Source organism: Sciurus carolinensis, unplaced genomic scaffold, assembly GCF_902686445.1.
Source record: "Sciurus carolinensis unplaced genomic scaffold, mSciCar1.2, whole genome shotgun sequence".
In the NCBI taxonomy this organism is placed as follows: domain Eukaryota; kingdom Metazoa; phylum Chordata; class Mammalia; order Rodentia; family Sciuridae; genus Sciurus; species Sciurus carolinensis.
This window is the reverse complement of record NW_025920151.1, coordinates 890,333-911,488: the sequence shown is the minus strand read 5'-3', so window position 1 is coordinate 911,488 and position 21,156 is coordinate 890,333. Positions and strand designations below refer to the sequence as shown.

Sequence of the window (21,156 nt, the reverse complement as noted above, 5' to 3'; positions counted from 1 at the left end):
TCCTGGACCTATTGTTGAAGGAAACGCAAGGGCAGATGCCGCTACCCGCACAATTTGTTTTCTTTCTTCTCTTGACAGTGCTCGAGACTTTCATAATAAGTTTCATGTTAACTCCCAAACACTTCGTAAGCGCTTCTCTATTCCTCAAGCAGAAGCGAGACAGATTGTCTTAGATTGTTCTCATTGTGTTCCATTTCATCATCTCCCTTCTTTTGGTGTTAACCCCCGAGGCTTGCGACCTCTTACGATTTGACAAATGGATGTAACTCATATTACAGAGTTTGGTTCCCTAAAATATGTTCATGTCTCAGTAGATACTTTCTCTGGAATTATACATGCCTCTGCTTTGGCAGGAAAAAAAGGCCATCATGTCATCTCCCATTGCCTAGAGGCTTGGGCCGCCTGGGGCCTTCCATGCTCCTTGAAGACAGATAATGGGCCGGCGTACACTGGTCAACAATTCACCTCTTTCTGCTCCACTATGGGAGTACAACTGACTCATGGCTTACCTTACAACCCCCAAGGTCAGGGAATCGTGGAGAGAGCTCATTGAACGATTAAAGAACTTTTGCAAAGACAAAAAGGGGGAATAGGAGCAAGCCGTACTCCTAAAGAGCGTTTGTCTTTGGCTCTTTTTACCATTAATTTTTTAACTTTGGATGCACATGATAATTCTGCGGCTGACAGACATTGTTCGCCGCCTGCCCCCCTTTTCTATTTCTATTATCAAACAGTTCAGAAGTGATTTTAAATTGTTCTAATGACAATATTACCTGCCTGCTTTCAGAGTGTTGGAACGGTAGTGAATCTGTTGCTGTGATTGTAAAAGTACCCACCTTTGTACCTGTCCCAGTGGAGGTCAATCCAGATAATTTTCCGTTGGTGAACCTCTTCAGAGAAAAGAGAGACTTTGGCATTACCGCAGCCATAATAACTGCTATTGCTGTCTCTGCTGCTGCAGCCACTACCGCTGCTCTAGCCATGACCAATCAAGTTCAAACAGCACAAACCATTAATCAAGTCATACAGCAAACTGCACAGGTGCTAGAATCCCAGGACCGTGTCAACAGACATATCCTATCAGGGATCTTGGCGGCGAATCAAAGGATAGATTTACTACAAGTACAGTTGGATGAACTTTTCAACATTGCACAAGTTGGATGCATCGGGAATCATAAACACATGTGTATAACTCCAGTAAGATATGAAGAAGCAAAAAAATCAAAGCCACTTGATTTCCGCCTTTCTTGCAGGCAATTGGTCCCTAGAAGCTGAAAAGATGATGACTCAACAATTATTGCAGATTGCGATTTTAAATGACACCCGTGTTGAACCTGTTACTTTGAATCAGTTCTCTAGCTGGCTCACCTCTGTCTTTAGTTATTTTAAAGAATGGGTTGGTGTGGGGATTTTTGGATGTGTTTGTTTTGCAGGCATTTGCCTTTGCCTTTGGTTTATTTGCAAGCTAAGAGTACGTCAAGCACGTAAAAAGGCGGTGCTAATTCAGGCTGTGTTAGCCATTGAACAAGGGGTGTCACCTTCTGTGTGGTTGGCTAATCTGGCACGGGAATAAGTGGCATTTTTAGTATATCTCTGTTAGAGTTAGAATTATCATTTACGCTAGGTGTCTGCAGGGTATTGCTGTAATTACTATGTACTTTTCTTTGAGTACTGTCAATTTGCATTCTGGGGATTTCTTGTACTAATTAAGGCTTCAATTGTCTTGTAACTTCCACCTTTGATCTTGAGCTATAACAATAATGTTGGAGGAGAGAACTGTTACTGTATGCCTTGTGTTCATTATGGTGCCCCTGTATTGTGCAGCATTGGCAAGAAGGGTAATGTGTTTTCCTACCTCAGACCTTTACAGTTGCGTAAGCTGGATAAGCTCCCCCTAGTATGGTTTTCCATACCGCTATGTCTTCATGGACACAGGATGCAAGGCAAAGCACTGCACTTGAGAGTTTTATTTTTGAACCTCAAGGAAGGCATGCCCTATTGCATGTGGGTTTGATGTCCATGTCCCACCCTACGAAAAAAGGCATCGGCTTAGGTGATGTCAGGCCCGGAGAAGGCACCACTCTGGGATTGACGTTCACTGCCACTTTTGCACAGTAGGATAGGGCCTCTACCTTCACCTGTTCATAAAATAAAGAAGGGGGAGCTGTGGTGAGCCGCCTCGCCACCATGATAAGATGGCGCTGGTTTCTTGAAGTGCTTTCTAGGTAAACAAGCCCATATTTGGTTGAGCTAACTGTTGCAAATGGGAGCACCTATGAACATAGGCCAAGTGGCAGGAGTAGATTGGCTATTGCAAGAGTATAAAAGTGTATGAATTCGGCTCAAGAGGGAGAAGAAGAAGAAAAACCATGGTTTTATAATATTAAGATCCTTATTAAACTGCTGAAGGAAGATTCCTGTGTCGTGCTTTCTTGCGGGCAAGGGACATGACAGGGATGTGGTTCAGTGGTTAAGTGTCCCTGGGTTCAATCCTCGGTCCCCCCGCCAAAAAAAATGGAAAAAGTCTAAACTGTAAAGTCCTCTCTTTGTGCATAAGAGTTCACTGTTCACCATGAAATATAGGAAAATTTATTACTTTAAGAAAACTAAGTGCATGCTTTATAGTTGGATGGCTGTTTATATACTTTGAAAAAGTCCTTTGGATGGGAGCATTTGCCTTGAACCACCATAGAGACAAACTGTAAAGTGCTTCAAACAACACTGTGAATGGCCAGTTACTTAATCTGCTTACCTGAACTATTATGTGCAGGACATCATGGTAGGGGCATTTATACAAACCACTCCATTTCAACCTCACTGAATTGTTAGTTTCACCCCCACCATAAAGAAGCCTCTGGAGGTGGCCAGCAGGAATGGTAAGGTGCTGTCAGAGGTTAAGTCTGTAGAGGTGCCTTAGTATGGGCCTCATCCTGGGTGGCGTAGGACACTTCATTTGGAGCTCAGGGGATGGCATTGTCTTGGGTTTCTGGGCACCCAGCTGTCACCAGGAGACCAAGGCCCAAGCCACAAAAGCATCCCTCCCACTCCAAGTGGGCCTACAAGACCCCAGGCCCCTCCTGGACCAGGTACCACCAAGACCCTGGCCTCCAGTCTCGTTTCCCCAGAAGGAAGGAATCGGTACCCAGGGCCCCACCAGGTCAGCCACTGCGGCATGCCGAGGCTTCTCCCGTAACCCACACCAGACTTCTCTCCTCTCCCTAAAGCCAAGTAAATCTGCTGCTACCTGGATGACACCCAGAGGCAGGCCCTGAGAGGCTTGTCCTTTTCGACTACAAAAACATGACCATCTTCTGTTGCCAGGACAACTGTGCTGAATGTAGGTACCCCACGGTCCCCGGACTGCTCCATGTCGACCCTTTCTTCTCCCTCCTGCTGTGCGAGGGACGGGGGCAGTGAGCACCAGGAGAGCAGGATGCAGGCGTGCGAGTGCACATGGGTGTGCACACACAGGGACTAGCGGGCCTGCGGGGTGACTGTGCAAGGCTGCGCCCAGGAGCGAGTGTGCCGTGTGCAGAGCATGGGGTTGGCCAGCGAGCATCACGCAATCGCCTGATCCTTTATAAACAGCAGTGGCACAGCTGTGGTCCTTGGGAGCACATGCGCAAGGGTCCAACATAGTGCCTGTGTCCAGGTAGCCGATGGCATTGCCAAACGTGCCTCACTGAGTTGGAAGTGAACAGGGTTGTGAGGACTTGCACGTGGCTCGGGAATGTACAAGTGGGTCAGTCTGTCTGCACGAGGCTCATTTGAAGGGTGAGGTGAGGACCCGGGAATGGGGGCATCTGATGGTTTCTCAGCATAGAAACCCCTGGCTGCTCTCCCAGGAGAAACACTCAGCTCTCCAGACAGGCTTTCCAATCTGAGCAGGAGCTGATTAGAATGTTCGATTAGACTGTGCACTCAGGGGGTGGTGCATGCCTGTAATCCCAGCAACTCTGGAGACTGAGGCAGGAGGATGGAAAGTTGGAGGTCAGTCTCAACAACTTAGCAAGATCCTGTCTCAAAATAATAAAATAAAAAGGGCTGGGAATGTGACTCAGGGGTAAAGAATCCCTGGGTTCAATCCCACCCACCTGCCCCCCCCTAAAAAAACAAAAAATGTGCCTGACGGTGGAAGGAGTGAGTTTTAAAGAGTAGATGAGTCTGTGTAAGACCAGCAAACACAGACAGGACCCCTAGGGCTGCCATGGGACTGAGCTGATCTTCTCCTCCCCTTGTCTCCGGGATCTTGACCTTGTGGTGGCTCACAGGGAGACCTTGAATCCACTCACCACCACACTCCAGCCAGCTGACTCTGAGGGCCACAAGCTCTACTGGTCACAGCTGTATGGCTTGTGCAGAAATGAGCTAGTTTGTGGCCACTGAGTGACTGTTCCTGCTGTCCCTGATTAGCAAACACTGTCCCCTTTATAATTAGCTGCCTGAGAAGCCCACCATTAAAGTCATGAACCCGGGACTCTCTCCAGCTTGGGAAAAGGACCTCGAGTCCTTGATGACGTGGACTTACTAATGAACTTGCCAACCCATGGGGAGATGGAGGGGTTCCACAGAGCCCCTGCCCTCTGACAGCACCCAGCCTAGGAGGAAGATGGACACGTACCCAGAGCAACCCATGAGATGGGGTGCAGTGGCCAGATGTGCTGAAGAGGCCCCTTTGGAGGTGACAGCCAGGAAGCGCTGGAGCCCTTGAGTGAGTCGGCTCAGGTCAGCAGCATTGGCTGCACACATGTGCTGGGATCAGGGGCCAGGCAGCCACAGCCCTGCTGCAGGGCTCCCTATCTTACTGGGGAAAGTGAGGTGTGGACAGGCTGAGTGGTTTCCACTTGGGAAGACTCACTCCTGTCAAGCACTGTCCCATGGCACTTGGCACACAGGTCCCTATGAGGCTGGAGGCTCATCTGCAGATGAGCACGCTGTGCTAGAGACACCAAAGCAGGATGGGCGCTGAGCCAGGAGCGCTTACAGTGGGGACGTGAAGGGGTGGAGGGAGCCACATCGGGGACTCAGGACAGAGTACAAAGGTAAGACCTTGAGCTGGATTTTGAAGGATGAATAGGAGTTTTCTAGGTATTGACAGTAGAGTGTGTGGGAAGAATCATCATCTCATGAACTAGGAAGCAGGGAGAGAGCGAAGGGCCAGGCTTGCTCCTTTTGTAACAGCTGACTCACAGGAACCACCAAGGGTCCCACAAGAATAACCTTAATCCCTTCCAAGGGCACACCCTCAGTGACCAAAGACCTCTCACGAGGCCCTACATCTTAAGCCTCCACCACCTCCCCAAGGCACCACCCTGGAAACCAGGCCTTTGACACATGGACTACTGGGAGACCCTCAAACCTCATCCAAACCACAGCACCTTGGAAGGTACTCGCCCTCCGTGTTCATCAGCTTCCCATTGCTGTAACAAAATACCTGAGACAATTAACTTATAAAGAGAAAAGGTGTATTTTGGCTCACAGTCTGGGAGTTTCCAAACTATGATTGAGGGGCCTTTTTGCTTTGGGCCTATGCGGAGATGGTGCATCATGTGGGGAGCACATGAAATACCACAGCCACTCACCTTTTAGGAAATGAGAGGCAGGAGAAATGGCTGGGCCTCACAATTCCCTCCCAGGGTAAGTCCCCGGGGACCTAAGGACTTCCAGTGAGGTGCTACCTCTTCAAGTGCCTACCAGCTGCCGGGAGCACCTCCCTGGAGGTTTGTAAGTACAGTTTAGAACCTCCACCCTCCTGACCCAAGAGACTCCCTGGCCCCTTTGTTCTTTCCCTGACCCAGAAATGATGGGTCCCCTGCCCCCCCCAGACCTCCGTCCTTTGGATCTCTGAGTGATGAGGTCCCTCTTGCCTTGGAATTGCTAATGCTGCTGGACCCTGTTCATAGAAAGTGCTGCTTCTGTCAGTGGGGTCTTTATAAAAGAGAGGACCTGGGACATCTGAGAACTGGGGCTGAAGAGACAGGAGACTGAGGTGGGCAGATGTGGGAGGCTCGCCAGCCACAGGATTTGGCTGGGTATCGGGTCCCAAGATGCTCAACTTGTCTGAGCTGCTCTTCCCCACCTGCCCCAGTGAGCAGCTGGCTGCAGCAATGCCACATTTGACCCAAGCCACCTGGTGTGGAAGCCACAGGTCTGGCTGGGCATGTCCCTCCATCTGGAACCATGCCATCCAGGGAGCTGACGGTCCCCACAGGATGCTTCTCAGGTGCCCGGTGTTTTGCAGGCTGCTTCCTGAGGCCACCGTGTCTCAGAAGCCACCGTGGATAAAGGGGCTGAGCAGAGCCTGTCTCCCTCCCTTCCCTAGCTCCCTAGACCCAGGTCCAGAGCCAGAGCCAGCAGGGACTGTCATTTTTTTCTAGACCATGTAGTCACTGAGCATCATTTTTAGGAAGGGTTCCATGCATATGGGGGAAAAATAGTTAAAAATCTAAGCATGCCTGGGTTGTTTTGTTTTGCAAAAGGCATTGCTTCCTTGGCTGGGTCTGGAGCATAGTTTTACCACCTTCTGAAGGAAAGTGAGTCTCTGCCCCTCCCCTGCCTCCAATCCTTTAGAGACATGGAGGCATCAATCCTGGGTGACATTTCCTGGAATAGAGAGATGAATGTCTCCTGTCCCCAGTCAGGGAGGACCAAGGGAGCAGGTGGGGACACATGGCGGAGAAGGATGCGCTGTGGATACGGGTGGTGGGTCATGTGGGTGGGCCACGCCTCAGGCAGAGATGGGCAGGGGGGTGGCCCTGGGGTGCTCCTATTCCTCTTCTGGGTCTCCCTGTCCTCAGGGTCTCCCACCACACCTCCAAGGCCTCCCAACTTCGCAGCCTCCCTGACTCCTCTTGGGGGTCTCTTGGAGTCTCCTTCACCCCGTCTCCTGGATCCCCAGGCTCTCCTGATGGCCTTGGGGCATCCTTGTCTCCCAAAGGCCCCTGTCTGCTGGGGTGCATGCATGGGGTCTCAGTCAGGGTCCCGGGTGCCCCCACCAGACAGCAGCCTCCCCCAGGGTTTACCTGTATGCCGGGCTGGAGTTCAGTGCCAAGTGCTACTTTGGCCACAAGATCCAGGTGGTCAACATGAGCGTGGCCCAGTGCGCCATGGAGTGCATGGGCGAGCCGGGCAGCGTCTGTGGTGACACCAAACGCCTCTCTGTCTACTGGCTCCAGCTGGTGCAGCAGTCACCCTGCAGGTGTACATGAGTCCACCCGCCTGTGTCTCCTCAGGTCTTGTCCCCACTGTCTGCCCCGCACCTTCCATGGCTCCCCAACACCCCAGGCGACAGGTGTTGCCCACCCACCTGCCTCCCGCCGGCCTTGGCAGAGCCCTTGGGTCCAGCTGCTCCGAACATCCCCAGGGCCCCTGCCCTCCCCTGCCTCCTGCGCCAGGGGCCCCCCTCATTCCTACCTGGCTTCCTCCTTCCCAAACTGAGCTAAAGCCTGAACTTGTCCTTCCTTGCTGTCTCTAGTGATGGTGATGATGACAATGGCCACCACTGTCCTGGTGATGCCTGCAGACCCTCTGTCCTTTCTGAGGATGACCTCTGGAGCAGCCCCTCTGCTCTCCACAGTGACCCTTGAAATGGTCCCTGGTATTTAGCTGTTCCCATTTGACAGATGAGGAAGCTGAGTCTGAGTCTCCATGTCAGGAGGCTGGCAGACAGCGGAGGACTTAGACCAACTCAGGAGGCCTCCACGCCCTCCTGGCCCACATCGGGGCCTATGGATACTTCCAGTTGGAGTCTTGTTGGAAGCACTCACCAGTCTCCAAACCCAGGGAAGGAGGAGGCAGACAGGAGAGGACAGGAACCAGTTCCTCCTCTGGGGGCATTGTCCCATGGTGGCATGGCCCTGCTCCTGAGGGGAAGGGCTATTGAATGGCAGTAACCACCTGTCAGACACCTGCCAGGTACTGTGCTCAGCCTGGGGTGGGCTTGGCTTTACTTACCTTCCCTACAGAATTTTCAGGTCACTTCCATGGTTAATTAGCCCCCTTTACAGCCAGGGAACTGAAAGCATCAGAGTAAACTTGCCAAAGGTCATGTGGTCTAGTGCCAGGTGACCCTCAGACCTAAAAAAGGAGCTAAAAGGCTTGCTGAGGAGTGGGGGCTGGGCTTACCCCATCCCACCACTGATCTGGAGACAGTCACAGAACTCCACCATGAAATCCTCTGACCCTGTGACCTGGGTGTCCCCAGTTGGAATGTGCCTCAGAGGCCCCCAGAGACCTAGATCGGCTACTGCATCAGCAAGCCCACATAATTCTGCCTTTCTAAGGAGTCCCAGGTGACACCAGGCTGGAACAGACTTTGAATAATGAGGCTAGATCTCAGTAGATCTCTCCTAGGATGCAGACCTGCTGGCACAGGATTTGGCAGAAAGTTAGCACCTCTGTTTGCATTAAAAAGTCCTCATTCATGTGAATTTCATATTTCACAAAACTCATTGCTTGCTGCACGTGGTGGCTCATGCCTGTCATCCCAGCAGCTAGGGAGGCTGAGGCAGGAGGATCGCCACTTCAAAGCCAGCCTCAGCTAAAAAGTGAGGCCCTAAGCAACTCAGTGAGACCCTGTCTCTAAATAAAATACAAAATAGGGCTGGGGAGGTGGCTTAGGAGTCAAGTGCCCCTGAGTTCAATTCCTGGTACCAAAAAACAAACAAACAAAAGAACCCTCCTTAGCTTGATAATGTGTTCAGTATTTCAAATCCCATATTTCTGAAGCCCAGCTCGAGCTGCCCCACCATGCACAGGCTTGGCAGTCATTCTGGTCACCACCAACGGGTTGCCCTATCTCCCTGCCACTCGTCTCAACTCAGGTTTGACACCTGGCTGGCAGGAGTAGAGGTGGTCTGTGGAATCCACGCTGGAGGAGGGTCAGCCAGTGGGTGTCTGGTATGACTTGGTGTCTCTAAAGGGGCAGATTTCACATGGTCACCTCAGGTATCCTCTGTGCCCATATTTATGTTATGTGGATGGTGACACTTTGGCCATGTGAAGCAATGGCCTCAAAGTTAGGAAGACTTACAGGGGGAAGCTACTGCCTCTAAAATAGGCCAGTAGATGAGGCAGAGTCAGATAAGGAGATTTAGGTTGTACTTGTCCTTAGTAAGACATTAGCCAGACCTCCTTAGCTACAGTTCAGTTGGCTGGATTTCTCTCTCTCTCTCTCTCTCTCTCTCTCTCTCTCTCTCTCTCTCTCTCTCTCTCTCTGTCATACACACATGCACACTCTCACAGTTCACAGATATCATGATCATCTGGCATTATAACCCTCCCATGAACCATCAAAGACTTTTCCATTAGCTGAAATATATCCACCTGAACACGCAGACGTTACTAGAATCTGTTAGGGTGAGGTGTGTTGTGTTCCCATAGCTGGGTGGGTGCTGGGAAGCCATCCCTAACACTGGCAGGAATACCGTGGCACCCCTTGCCTGCTGCCATCGCCCTGGGGGGCAGTCATGAACCAGACGGAAGCATCTTTGCATCATGTCCAAGAGTGGGGATCTTGGTCATTTCTACTGAGAGTGGAGCCCTAGATTTTCAAAGTCCACCCAGTTCTGAACAGTCACCGTACAAGGTCTGCAGCCTGAGCACCTTCAGCTGGACTCTGAAGGACAATCCCAGCCTTGTCAACCTCAAGGCTATTGTGGCTGAGGCTTGAATGGTGGCAGCATGGATAAGAAGACAGATGGCTGCTGATATGTCCAAGGGGGACTCATGGTGAGCTCCCAGTTGACAACATGGCATCTGGAAACAGTCTTGAGATCTTTCCTGAATCAGACCATTTGATGAGCTCCCACTGGACCAGGTACGGGGAGACTTGATGGGGAACTGAGCACTGTCCCTCCCTGATAGCAATAAGGTCGGTACAACCATGGGTGGTATATTCAGAGGACTTCGGGAGCAGCATTTGGGTTCAATTGCATTCTAAGGAGGTTCAGGGGAATGGGAACGCCATGTTCTCCAGTCACAAGCAGAAACCCAGAATCAGCAAAAGCCATGGGTTGCATGTCACATTGGTGACACCTCCTTGGTGTCTCCATTTTACACATGTAGAAGCTCAGACTCAGAGAGCAGAAGCAGCTTAGTTGAACAACCCCAAGGAGGCTCCAAAGAGTAGAGGGTATGTATGGGGGCCTCAAAAATGCATAAGGTTGTGCCTGGTGGATAGGGGGAAAATATTTAGACTAGGGGTAAGTCACCAAGGAATGGGAGAGAGATCCAGGCAAAGGAAGTGGAGTCTGCAGAAACCTAGAGGTGATTTCTGGAAATAACAGGCAGGTGTGTTTTTTTCCCAAAGCCTTGTCACCTCTTAGGGACCCATCATGGGCTGGAACCCAGGTCTCCCAATTGGGGTTCTCACTCAGTACAGTATTGTAGACACCCTGACCCCTTGAATTGGACTCAGGACCCATCTCCTCTCGGCAGGGGACTCCTCAGCTCCAGCTTAACTCCTTTCCCCAACCCTGGCCCTCCTTATGCTTTGTTCCCTGACTCTAAGCAATATGAAACCACCGAGGTCTTTTCTCTGACTTTCCATGCCTGGGATCAGTTTTATACATAAATAAATCAGAAAGAGGTGCCTTCCAAGCCACTGCCACATGACCCTAGCATGTATTGCATCAGAAAGAGAAATAAGCCAGCGTTGGAGGAAACAGGTAGGCAGAAGCCAGGTTCTGTGTGCAGAGTCGTTACTCGGTATTATCACTGTTTCCTAGTGGAGTTTCCCTGGAGATCCAAAGGAGGCTACTTATCTCCCAACACTACCCTGAATGGGCCTCTACCTGAGGTAGGGGGCCAGCCCACGTTTTTCTGAGCCCACAGGGTGCTTTTACTGGCAATATCTGCAGGCACCTGCTGTTCTGCCTTGACACAGACTCCTGGACACCTGGACTCTGCCTGGTTACAAAAGAACCAAGAAATGGTCTTCCTCCTTGATTGGAGTCTTAAAAAAATGGATATTGAACCCAGGAGAACTAAACCATTGGGTCCAATTCCCAGCCCCATTTTGTATTTTATTAGAGACAGGGTCTCACTGAGTTGCTTTAGGGCCTCGCCAAGTTGTTGAGGCTGGCTCTGAACTCGTGATCCTCCTGCCTCAGCCTCCTGAGCCACTGGGACGACAGGCATGTGCCATCATGCCTGGTTGAAGCCCATTTTTCACAGTAGTTTGCTAACTGTGTCTGCAAGAGTGACTCTCCTCCCAGAGGGAGACACCTGATGGACTCGTGAACATTATGATTTCATAGGGTGTTGCCAGAATCTTCACTGGCCTGAAAGTCATGCAAGATTTGGGTCACGTTGTTCCTTAGAACCATGCTGGGCTGCTACCTGTTGGGCTCATGGGTGCTGACTGCCTTTCCATGGGGCTGAAACCCAGATGACAGCAAACTGGACCTGCCCTGACTCTAAGCAATCTGTCTTATGCATCTTGAAGAAAGCATTATGATCACTGGGAAAACAGAGATCCCTGATTTGTGCTGCAACTTCACACACCATGGACAAGTGATGAGAAGGGAACAGGAAGTGGCACAGCATTTGTTGAGTCTCAGAAAGTCCTAAACTCCATTCCAGGGACTTCCACCCAGCTGTGCAGGGAACACATGATGAGACCCACTTACAGATGAGGAAAACTGAGGCTCAGTGAAGTGAAGACACCTGCTCAAGGGCACACAGCTAAGGACATGCCTGGCCTAAGCAGATGCCCTTCCTTCTGAATGCCAGAGCTCCCCACATATGAGAAGACACCTTCTCACTGTTGTGGAGAGCAGGAGAGTGTCGGGAAGGACAACAGATCCCCTGGCCGCTTCATTTTGAAGAGAAGAGAGCTTCTCACCCCTGAAGGGGAGAGTCAGGTGACCTATATCCCAGAAGGAGGGAAGTGGAACATCAAGGGTCAGGGCTGTCATTCCTACTCACTGTGCCCAGATCACCAAGGTGCAGTAGAGAGCCACCCGCAGAGAGAAGCAGCCTCCGAGAGGCTGTCCAGGCTCCTGGGACTCGAGCTAAAGAACTCTGCTGGCTGAGAAGGTTCTCCAGCCCCTGTACTGAATGTCAGGAAGCCCCTGTGACTCAACAGTTTCCCACCCCCACCTCCCAAGCATACTTCAGGAAGATTCTCCACCCTGGAATTGACTTCCCAAACTGTCCTCTGGCCCCAGAACACACCTTGACCAAAGAGACACACAGTGTTAGCTTCTGATGGTCTCTAACCCTTTCAGACCTCTGAAAACCTGACCTTCTTTGATATTCAGGACATTCAGGGGAGCCCTCCTCAATAAGCAGGGGACTCAGGGACTCATTAGCAGCTGCTTAAATGCCAAAGGTGACCAATCTCTGCAGAACCATGACAGCGAAGTCTTCCTTTCTCCTCTCCCCATCTTTTCTAAGGACAGCAAGCCAGGACCCGGGTCTTGGACTGCCCCTTCCTCAATACCAGGTTCACAAGGCTTGTTCCTGTCCATCTCTGAATGGCACCCCATATTCATGCTGCCATCCTACAGGTGAGCACTCTGAGGCTCTGGGATACAGGGAAACTACCATGGTCAAAACTGAGGGGTGTGGAGTTGCCAGTTGGTGCTTCATGGAGGAGAGCTTCTTGTTCTACAGGTGATGATGAAGGGTTCCAGAGGGGAGAAGCCCAATCGGGCTAGAGCTGGCATCTCCTGGTCATAAGTTTCCTGTCACATGGCCTGAACCACCCATCCTGAGCCTGTTGGTTCAAGGAAGTACCAAGGCCTTCTGCTGGGACACAAACTGGCAGACCTTCCAGGGCCCTGGGTTGTGGCTGGACCCTCGAGGCCATCTGAGATGCATGCTGATGTGGCACTATCAGACTGAGCTCAGGAAAGGGGTGCCCGATGGGGGAAGTGGGGAGGCCAGAGCACTTGGCCATTGGACCCTGACAGACGCCCCAGTGCCTTTGGTTACTCAAGGTCATGGCTGCAAGAGGCTGCAAGAGCAACCCCCAATAACAGTAAGGAGGACCCAAATCAGCAAAGGGACTCCAAAGACCATCTGAGATGCATCATTCACAGACACCAGCATTGTCCCTGGCTGTGAGCATCAGGTGTAAGGGTCCTGAGTGCTCTTGGCTTCCTGGTGAGGGCCTGCCTGGGCTGGTCCCCACCTGTCCCATTTCTCTCTGTGTGGTGCTGGCACTGGGGAAATAGCAAGTTCCAACCAGGTACCAGTCGCTCATGGGATTGCTGGGAAATGCCAAAGCCCTGGTGGCATGGAGCTGGCAGGGATATGAGGAGGTGGGCAGAAACTAGACCTCTCCCTGTGCTAGAGGCGGGGAGCCCTCCAATCCACTAACTGTTGCCAGGCAACCCGGAGAGAGTCCCTGGGGTCATCCTCTCCACATGCACAACCCCCCCGTGGTGAGACTGAGCTCACAGAGGTGTGATGGTGACCCACCAATGTCTGCCCAAGTGTCCTCAAGCACACACAGCACAGCTGGACACCCATTGCCAGGAGACCAGCCAGGCAGGTGGGCACATGCCTGCCCTTCGCCCTGGATGACCAAGAGATCCACAAGGCCCCTGGGTCTCCCTGGGATCCTCACTGATCAGCATCCACAGGGAGGATTCATGCCCCGTGCCACACACACACATGCACACATATAGGGACATAGGCTGACGCTCACTTGCTCATGCACAGCAGGACACACACTAGCAGTGTGTGCGAGATGCACACTCAGCCTCGTGCCCCAACACCTGAGCACACCTGGGTGCTGTCGGGCTCTCCTCCTATGGTGCATTCAGCTCCCGCCTGCCATATGTGCTGACGGATTGATGCACCCCTCACCACGTGCCCAAACTCCAGTCACCCCTTCCCAGGCAGCTCTGTTGGGATCTGAGGGTCTCAGACCCCCTGGATCATAGGAGGGGCTCAGGGAAGGACCAACCTTGGAAGGATGAGTTGGGGGGTGAGACCCCTTCCTTGCAGGGCTGGGGAGCAGATCAAGGGTCCAGTGCAGCTGCAGGGAGCCTGGCACCAGCCCCACTCCCTGAGCACTGGTGGGGTTCACAGGGAGCTGGAGCCAGTTCTGGAGCAGGCCAGCATCACTGGCTTCCAGCCCGCTGGGCTTTCTGGTCAAGTGAGCGTCACCCACCCAGCTGTGGCCCGCCTGCCCCAGTGCCCTGCCTAGCACACTCCCTGAGCCTCAGAAATGGGCTTCCCTGGAGCAGCCACAGGACGGGAGGCTGCACAGGGCTCCCCGAGGCATCTGAGTCTGATGCTTCCTTGTCTGGGGACTGGAGGACACACAGTCCAGCCTTCCAACTGCCAAGACACAAGGCCTTCAGAGTCAGTTCAGCACTCTTCTGGATATTTCCATGACTGCAGGTGTGAGGCTCCTTGAATGGTCTGACCCCTGCTTCCCATCTGTGTGGGGAAACTGAGGCCTGGAGGGAGCTCGCGTGAGGTCACCGCTGGTGGCTCTCGCACCAGGCTGGGGACAGAGTCAGGGAACGTGAAGACATGACTGCCTGGTGTCACCACAGCATGCTCCAGAAATTAGCCATTTAACCAAAATCAACTGTCCCTGGTTTGATTTGGCACCACAGTGAAGGACTTCTGGGTCACCAGGTATCGGGAGGTAAAAATAATCACTCGAATGTCTTTGGTGGCTAAAATATAAAAGCATCATTGGTAAACACCCCCAACCTTCTCAGGGAGTCATTTCATATCCTTTTCTCTGAACATATAGACACCTGTGTGTGTGCTAAAGAGTGTCCAGTTGTACCCTATGGACACACCCAGGTCCCTTACACGTGGAGGTATCTGGCTTCTGAAGTTGGCTTTGCTTTTTCCCCAGGCTGACATGTGTTTCTGAGATGAGCCTCAGTAAGGTCTTGCCAACAGTGACTCCTTAGGTTCCTCTAAGTTCTGCTTCTGTCCTCTGTGAAGTGAGTCTCCATGAACTTTGCAGAGTCTTCAAGAGAGTGGGACCAGCTGATGTTGCTGATGTTTCCAAAGTGCTCAACAGCTGGGTACAGTGGTGCACACCTGAAATCCCAGGGCTCTGGAGGCTGAGGCAGGAGGATCTCGGGTTTGAGGCCAGTCTCAGCAACTTAGCAAGACCCTAAGCAACTTAGTGAGACCCTGTCTCCCAGTAAAAAGGGGGGACTGGAGATGTGGTTTGGTGGTTAAGTGCCCCTAGGTGTCAAAAATAACATGTGCTCATCAGAGTGAACAACACGTAGTAGGAACTTAATGATTGGCACCTATTCCTGTGCTTGTGATTCAGATCCACACAATGTCAACAGTGTCCTTTGTTTTAGGTGACAGCTGCTTCTGGGAAGGTATGTTCAACTCGAGATTTGAGAAGTAACTGAGCCTAATTTTAAATGTGCACAATACAAATTTGACAGGAGTCACTTCTTATTTTTTCTTTGTCTTTAGTTCATAAAAGTATATATTCCTTGTAGAAAGAGTTAGAAAGGAGTTGATCCAAAAGATAGACAGAAAATTTACCTCTAATCCTTGGGATCTGAGTTCTCTGAAATAGAACCGACAGGCTGTGTGGATATATGTGCATATTAAGAGATTTATTTTAAGGAGTTGGTTGGCATACTGTAGGAGTTGGAAAGTCTGACTTGGTAGGCCAGGTCAGAAGCCCGTAAATGCAGGCAGGGGTGCATTCTGCAGTCTTGAAACCGAATTTCTTCCTCCCCAAGAAACTTCAGCTTCTCTCCTTAAGGCTTTCAACTGATTAGACAATGCCCACCTGTATCATCAAGGGTAATCTCCTTTACCATATAATTGTAGATACACAATTACAGAATACACATATACACAATGTCTTCACATATATACCTATCTTCACACATACACATATCTTCATGGCAACATCTAGTCTTGGACCAAACAACTGGGCACCTTGGGCTAGCCAAATCAACACAGAAAAGTCACCCATCAGACCTACTTTTCAGAAACATCATCATGATATTTCTATTGATAGTTTTTTTTTTCTTTACAAAATTGATACTTTAGATGAAACTTTATATTCTTGGTTTTTATTTGATGTTGTATCTCAAACACATCTTCACCTGATAACAATAACCTTTAACAGTAGTTGAGGTTGTGGCTCAGTGGTAGAGCACTTGCCTAGCATGTATGAGGCATGGGGTTCCATCCTCAGCACCACATGTAAATAAATAAATAAATAAATTAATTAATTAATTAATTAAATAAAATAAAGGTCCATCCACAACTAAAATTTTTTTTAATTAAAAAAAAAACTTGAACACCATTACTTTCAATGTAGGCATAGAATTCCACCATTGGTGTCCCTACCTAATCTATTTGTCTAATCCCTCACTGTTGGACGCCTCTGTTGTTTCCCATCTTTCACTTGTTCATTTAGAAAATGAGCAACCTTACTGATGACTCTGTGCACAGCTCAGGGGACACCCTCATGGTCCCCAGCTATGTCCACCCAGGTTCCTTTTAGTACTGTGACTGCTGGAGACGAAGATCACACTTGCCCCTGCTATGGAAAGTAGCCACTGGACCCCCTGGGGCTGTGAAGGGGCCCCCTTCCCCAGGCAGGCAGCCCACAGCCAGGGGCAGGTCCCACGAGGGAAGCAGCACACGAGGCCAAGGCCAGCCGTTTTTCCTGAAGGTGGGACAACTCTGGGGGCAGGTCTCCCTCCTGAGCTTCCTGTGTGTCCAGTGAGGTGGCCCCTAGCTGAGAGCACAGCTTCAATGAAACACTATCTTAGGTGCTGTGTCCAGGGAACCTGGGCAAGGACGATGGCTCTGAATGTTTTCTAGGAGGCGATTCTCTGGGGGAGATAGCAGTGGCTTCCACGCTGCCCATGGTGCGGGATCGTGATGGGATCAGGAGAATCCTCCATGGACCATATGGCTTCCCCAAATGGGGCTTTGCTGCCATGAACCAGGAAGCAGCCTGCCACAATGCTGGATAAAGTTATCCAGGAGGAAATTCACCTTGGGACCTGGATTGTTGGCAAAGATTCCAGCCCCAAGAAGAACATTCCCTCGGTTATAGAGCACATCGACTCTGAACAAACCTGTTCAAGAACAACAACAACAAAAAATGCAATTGCTCTTTCTGTCTCTGTTTTGACTTGCTGTGTGATCTTGGGCAAGACTCTTGCCCTCTCTGGGTCTCCACATCCAAGAACTTCCTCTAGAAGGTTGTTCCCCTAGGAGATCTGACTCCTTCTCAATATGACGCTGCTTTTTCCTTCCTGTTCTTCAGCTGGAAGTGTGGTATATTGAGGATGTTTCCACAGACCTGAGAACCTCTCCCTGGCCTTACTTTGACAGCCACAATCCCTGATATGTCTGAGGACAAGCGTGTGGATCTCTGCACAGAGAAGGTGAGGCAGGGTCCCTCCCACTCACAGTACTCAGGGTGGGGAGAGAGCCACACAGCACAGCTGCAGGAAGTGATGAGGGGCCATGAAGCAGCAACTGGTTGAGATGGGCGAGGTAATGGACCATGGGAGGGGCTGCGGTCATTTGATGGGGACCTGAAGGGGTGAGTTTCCCTCCCTCTGAGGGAAGGCTCAGGAAGGTGGAGACATTTGAACTGGGCTTAGGAGTGTGAGCAGGAGGTTTCCAGGCCAGGACAAGGACAACCCACCAGGGACAGTCCCCGTCACTGCAGGTGTGAGCACAGAGGCAGCGGGAGGCGTCCAGAACCCTGGGCACATGACAGCGGTGCCCACGGGTCCCTTTCTCAGCCAAAGATGCTGGGAACCCTCCCTCCCCAGCCAGACAGTGGTCAGATCAGGGAGGAAGATGGACCTTGCACTTCCCAGGTCCCCCAGGTCCCAGCAGAGAGCTGGACACAGAGCTGGCACCTGAGGTGCCCAAGGAGCCCATTATGTGACCTCTCCTGGGCTCAGACCACCCAACTCCTGGCCGCCCGGCCTTGCCATCCTGGTTCCTCGCTCCTTGGGCTCCTGATCCAGGAGCATCTCTCCCAAAGGCCCAGAGGCGGCAGCTCAGGATGTCCTGTCCTCCCTGTGGCCCTCGTGGGGCCTGTAGTTCACTTCCCACCCAAGCTGTGGGTTTGGAGTTCTCACCCCCATTTCCCAGGTGAGAAAACCAAGTCTCTGTTGGCAAAGGCCCCCCTCAAACTCACGGTGCACGTGAGCAGGGCTGCTGGGGTGGATGCTGGGAGCCACTCCAAACCCATAGCACCTCAGCTTCCCTGGGCCCTGGAGGACCTACAGGTGGCAGACCAATGTGGCGAGGTCACATCCGCCCATCAGCCTTCCACGCGACTGGAAGGAAGTGCTGGAGATGGGTGGATAGGAAGCCCCCCTGTGAACCACTCCCTTCCTGTTTCCTCAGCTCTCCTCAGGGGCCCCAGGGGCACCACTGAGGATGTTAGGGGGTGGGGAGACAGAGCTGTCCATGCCTGAGGTGAAGGGTCTGAGATTTAGGGTGACCGAGGGGACCCCCTGCATGTCAGTGTCTCTGTCTCTGCTCTCCAGCCAGGGACCACCATTCCTATTTGACATCTGGCAGAGAGAAGCCACACCTGCTGACACAGCTCTCTGGGTGCGACTTGGGTCTGAAACCGGATTATTCCTGGATTTGGGGCGACCCAGGACAAGGTGGGGCTACAGGTCTGGTCCAGAAGCAGTTTGGACTGGGACAAATAAAGCAATCAGGGGCAGCTCTGTCCACGCAGGGCAGAGCACACAAGGTCAGGCTCCCTTCTGGCTGAGGAGAACCGACTCCCACAGCTGTCCCCCAAGCGTGGGCTGCATGTCACCGTCAGACGGAGGGGCACTGACTGTGGCGAGGTACCTGACAGAGACATTTCTATTCCAGTTCTTTCAAGTCCTCCAGGAGAAAACTTTCCCTCAATGCTGAAGTGTCTTTAATACGTCCCTCAACTGATCTCTCTTTTGCAGGAAAAATGCAGCTCACCCCAGGTTCAGAGTCTTGGCAGGTAAGAGTGCCTAGGTAGCATTTTATTACAGTCATTCCTCAGTATCCTCAGGGCAGGGGCCCCAGGTGTCCCACAGATGCCCGTGTCCTTAGAGGCTGGAGTTCCTTATGTAAAATGTGGAGTTTCTGCAGAGAGCCTTGCACATCTGACCGTATGCTTTACTCATTTCTAGCTGGACGCGATGGTGCATGCCTGTCATCCCAGCAGCAAGGGAGGTTGAAGCAGGAGGATTGCAAGTTGGAGGCCAGCCTCAGTCACTTAGTGAGGATTTAAGCAACTTAGCAAGACTCTGTGTCAGGATAAAAAGAAAAGAAAAAAAAAAAAAAGGCTGGGGATGTGGCTCAGTGGTTAAGCACCCCTGGGTTCAATCCCTGGTACCAGAAAACAAAACAAAACAAAAAAAATCTTCACCTCGAGATAACTTACAATCCTAACACAGTGCCAAGGTATATAAATAATTTCTATATTCTAAGGAATAAAGACAAAGAAAAAATCTATGTGCACATTATCAGTATATGTGTGATTTTTCCCTGAATATTTTCAATCCACATTGGCTGGATCTGCAGACCAGGAACGCCAGGCACAGAGTCTGGCAGTGCCATGCTGTTTCTATAGGACTGAGTGATTGTATTTAGTTTTTGGAAATATGCGTGACTTCTCTGCAAGTACTTCCTGTAGGAGTGATCAATTTCCCTTCAAATTTTAAGTTTCAAACCTTGAGTTGATGCAGGCAATCGAATAACAATCCCAGGTATCCAGACAGGCAGGATCACAGGGTTGCTTGCGTGTGTGCTGGGGACCCTGGAGCCCAGGGAGGCCCTGGGCCTGGGCATAGGGGTGCAGATCTGCCTCAGATTTGGAGTCAGGGCGTCCTGGGCTTGGTGACATGCCTGCTCCTCCTCTCCACCATCCCCAGGAGTACACGTGGGCTGCTCATGCGGGCACCCCCTGCCACTGCAGCTTCCCCACCACATGCTTCCTGCTCCACCAGAGGGAGGAGGAGCAGCTGTGCATGCAGAAGTGCAGCGCCGAGGAGCTGGAGAGCTGCAGGACCCCAGTCACTGTCGTGGACCAGAAGCAGGTCCAAGGTGAGCCTGCACACCCAGAGCCCATGCGATGCCTGCACTCCTGGACATTCCCTCCAGCAGAGCCACAGCTGGAAAGACCTTGCAGGCCATAGGGCAGGAGGCAGAGGCAGGGGCAGGGGGCAGAGGAGAGGGTCAGGAGGCAGGGGCAGGAGCAGGGGCAAGGCTGGTGGACTTGGCAAGGCCCAGGGTTACTGCATCAGGGATAGAGAAATGCCTAACAGGAGGTTCTAAATACCCCACCTCTGTCTCTCATAGGACCCTACTTCTGTCCCTCATCACCAAGGATTTCTGGTAGCTCTCCTCTGAGCGTAGAAGCATCAAGACAGTAGAAAGAGGCCTGGCACTCAGAGCTGGACTCTGCTGAGTGACTTTCTTAACCCAGGCGCCCAGCTCAACTGGTGCACCTGGGTAAAATAGGGCCACAGTGATTCACTAGAAAAAAGAGGCCACTCCTGGATGCGTGCGCACCTCCAATGACTCTTGCAGGCTCCCGCGGCACCGTGGCTGAGAACAGAAAGCATTCTGTGGCCGGATCCTAAGCTGTGAGCCCTTAATTAAGTGGCCAGATCGTGAGGTCAGAGGACCTAGAAAGTCAGGGATGCTGGGTGCGGGGAATGAGAACATGGGGGCTGGAGAGGCATGTGTGGGCTTCTTAAGGAATTGGTGTGCTCTTGTGAAATGGGGAGAGTTTACACTTGGGTTACAATTCACACGCAGCAAGTTACCCCTCTCAGGGTGCCATGGGATGATCCCGGGCAATCACGGATAGTCATGAGACAATCGTGATTTAGATGCAGAAAGTCCATCACTCAAAGCTGCCTCCTTGGGTTCCTTGCAGCCAGTGCTTCCCACCCTCAGTCCTGAGCGACTGTGCCTCTGCTTCCTGCCCCTGTTCTGCCCATTCAGGATGCTGTGACCTGCATCCACATCTGATTTGCTGAATGTGTTGGTGTTGTGTGCCATCGATGGATGGATAGGCACTTGCGGTCTTTCAGGTTCATTTACATACAAGTCTTTGTGGCTGTATGTTGGATCAGATCTTGATCAGAAGAATGATATTGATTTACATTTTCATTTTTAATATTTTGATACAATTTTCAAATATGTAAAAGTTAC

General features: G+C 51.5%; 1 pseudogene; it reads left to right on the top strand.

Annotated features, from left to right (window-relative positions):
• The window catches only part of LOC124974504 (WSC domain-containing protein 2-like), a 49,876-nt pseudogene that overhangs the window by 13,678 nt on the left and 15,042 nt on the right, over window positions 1-21,156 (top strand).